This window comes from Callospermophilus lateralis, chromosome 14, assembly GCF_048772815.1.
Source record: "Callospermophilus lateralis isolate mCalLat2 chromosome 14, mCalLat2.hap1, whole genome shotgun sequence".
Taxonomy (NCBI): Eukaryota; Metazoa; Chordata; class Mammalia; order Rodentia; family Sciuridae; genus Callospermophilus; species Callospermophilus lateralis.
In genome coordinates this window covers 22,816,922-22,820,102 of record NC_135318.1, presented here as the reverse complement: position 1 = coordinate 22,820,102, position 3,181 = coordinate 22,816,922, and the positions used below count along the sequence as shown (strand labels likewise).

Sequence of the window (3,181 nt, the reverse complement as noted above, 5' to 3'; positions counted from 1 at the left end):
CTCCTGTCGTGTCCCACGACTAAACACTGAAGGTCATGCCAGTTGAACTGGGTTGCATGAAATAATGACACAGAAACAGAGAAATACCTTTTTCTTTGGGTCTTGTGATGGCTTCTCTGACCTTAGGGGTCCGTGGAAAAAGAGAGAGCAAGGAACATGTAGTGAACCCTTTTATTGAGGAAAAGCCATTCAAATAAGGCAAGGGGTCAGGTTTCAGGGGGTTGAGTCTAGCTTGTGATGTCCGCTGTCAGCTGGTTGATTGACATCTAGGAAGACCACGCCCATCTCATGTGCAGTGTGGGGAGCAAAAGTAGAGCAAGAGAAGGGGACACACAAAGGGAGCTTTCATGAAACATTCTATCCTAAACAGGACTAAGGGGTAGGACTACAAAGGAACAGGTGAGTGTAGCTCACCCCCCGCAGGTGATGCCTACACCTGAAGACACGCCTTGCTATCTAAGCTGGGACAACACCCCAAGTTATTACGAAAGGTAGTGATGGTCAGAGCCTGTGCTCAGGACTGGAAGGCATGGTCACTCTGAGTGGCTTCCCACCCCCTCACCTCCCTCCTGTCCTTCTCTCCACACTTCCTGGCCAGTCATCATCTCCAGGTCTTGTACCCACTCTCACCTACCTAGCCCTCTTGTGTGTGGTACCACTCTTCTAGCAAAGCCTGAGCTGCGGTACAGCTTCATTCCATCTTCTCTGTGCAGATGAGAGAGGCGGGCTAATGAGCCTCACTTGCAATTCATGGCTACTAACGTCAGTGGGGCTGTTGCGCCTGCTCAGCAACCCTGTTGCACTTGCTTTCGTTGTCCGTTCATAGGTTGGTGGGTGATATTGTTTTCATACTTTGCTTTTTTTAAGCTCCCTGCTCGCTCACCTGAAAGGTTACTTCTCTATTTCCACACTAGGTTAAAGATCTTGTTTCTTATTTCTCTGAGCGGAGAACTTCCATAGCACCCACCACCACCTCTCCCCACCTGCTGCATGGGCCCCCAGGCTTACTCATCCTTCCTGCTAATGCCCTTCAATTCTCTGGCCAGATGCTGGCCCATTCTATCTAATTCCTACCTCTTTGTTTTTCTCCTCTAGATTGTCCTGGTTAAGCATATAAGCATGCTGTGTTTTCTCTTGCTGGTTATTAAAACAAAAAACAAAAAACAAAAAACCTTCTTTTGATCTCAGTTCTCCCTTCAGATCCTGCCCATGTCTGAAGGATTTCCTTAATGCTCAGACTCTTTGAAATAACTTTTCTAGATTGACTTTCTCCATTTCCTTCCTAAACCAACATCAGCAAGACAGTATAAGAAGTAGCTGTCATCAATTTTCCTCTTTATCTTAGTTGATCTGTTATCAGCATCCCCTTTGAAACATTTTTTTTTGGTCACTTGTTTCCCAGAGTCCTTCACTTCTGATTGCTTCCAACCCTGCTGCCTGTCACCCAGTGTCCTCTCTCTTCAACGTCTCGGTGCCAGACACCCCAGGCAGCTCAGTCCTTGGCCCTCTGTCTTCCCGCACTTGCTCCCTTCATGATTTTTCCAATCCCAAGCAGCAAGGCCCTGTCTATGTGTTGGTGACTTACAAAGTTTTATCCCCCCTCCCCCATTACATATTTGTATACCCAAGTGCCAGTTTTCTCTCCTCGCATGCCTCATAGACATTTTTAATGTAAGACGCCACCTCCAACTCTTCTGCCCTAAAATTTGCTTTCTGACCAGTCTTCCGTATGCTGTTTAATGATGACTTCGGTTTTCCAGTTCCTTGGGCTGTGTGCAGGGTGTGGGGGTGACCTTTGATTTCCTTCTGTCACCCTCCACATTCAATGCCAGAAAGCTATGTTGGCTCTGCCTTCAAAATACACTCAGAGGTTGGCCATTCTCATGTCCACACTGTAGCTACTCTGATCCAAACCCCTTGTCTCACCTACGTTATTGCAACAGCCTCCCAACAGGATTCTTACTCTTGTGTTTTCAAGCATCCTAACATGTTAAATGTCATGGGTAGAAGTACAGAACAGATCTGAATGTTTGAAAAATTTCTAAGTATTAAAAGTTAAAGCAAGATCTTCTGAAATCTGTAATCCCACATTTTGGTAAAAACTGCAGATTTACAGAGATGACTACTGAGCAGTAGGTAGTAAGTGGAGCCAAGAAGCAAAATCTTGCCTATTCTTCCTCCATGGAAATTAGAATATTGGCTTCAATCACTGATTCATCATTTTATATCATCTTCACCAAGAATTACTATTAGCATCTGTCTTCCCAGCTTTGGTGTGTCTGCTTGAATTCTGCTGAGATTTGTTCTGCTCTTCTCCAGTGAGTAGGGCCTTTATTTCAGAAGGGATTTTTCCTTGGTCCATTGCCATGCACCACTGCTTGTACATTTCCAGTTCCTCTCGGAGGGCACATATAGCTCTTTCTCGACTGGATACTAACTCTTCCAAATACTGGTATCTCAGCTTTTTTCTGGCCTGGCATTCTCTTGCACTCTGCCGGCTCCTCTCAAGTTTTGCCTTCAAGTCAATTTTGGCTGGCTTCCGACCACGTTTACCAGGCTTCTTTACTTTGCCTCCAACCACCTTACTGTCATCCATTTCGGCAGACAGGCCGGCCAGGCCAGGCACTCCCTCCCCCGGCCCTCCCTTGGCTCAGCCGGCCCGGCCCGGCCCGGCCCCCGCCCCGGGGAAGAAGGAGATATGGTTCTGACTGTCTCCTCCTCTCGCCTAACAGTTCACTTCCCTGATGCCAGTCACGGGGACCAGGGACTAGTTCAGGAATGGCAGAGCGGACCTTGGAGGTAGCCCAAAACGCCTCCCTTCACTGCCGCCGCCTCCTCCTCCCCTTCCATGACAGTCTCTGGGTGTTCAACAGGATTCTTTTGAGGGAATCGTGTGCCCCTACAGTCTATTCATTTTTTTTTTCATTTTTGAGTTTTTATTTACTTAATCCAGTTTTAAGAAGACAGAAAAGAAAAGCTGCAGAGACCCAGTGTCCTCTGGCACAGACCACGGAGTCAGAGGTAAAGAGCAGAGGCTTCACATGACCATCATCACAGAATCACAAGGAGAGAGTTTATTAAATATCTGGTCCAAGCCCCAGGACAGATTGCTGACAAAGCCCGTTTGAGAGTGTCCAGCACGGATGATGTGGCTGTGCAGCGGAGCTTGAGGACCACATGC

The 3,181-nt window shown here is 47.3% G+C and overlaps 1 pseudogene; it reads right to left on the bottom strand.

Moving 5' to 3' along the window:
- Positions 1-1,970: 1,970 nt before the first annotated feature.
- Positions 1,971-2,856, bottom strand: LOC143380452 (cAMP-responsive element-binding protein-like 2 pseudogene; annotated as a pseudogene).
- Positions 2,857-3,181: the final 325 nt, after the last annotated feature.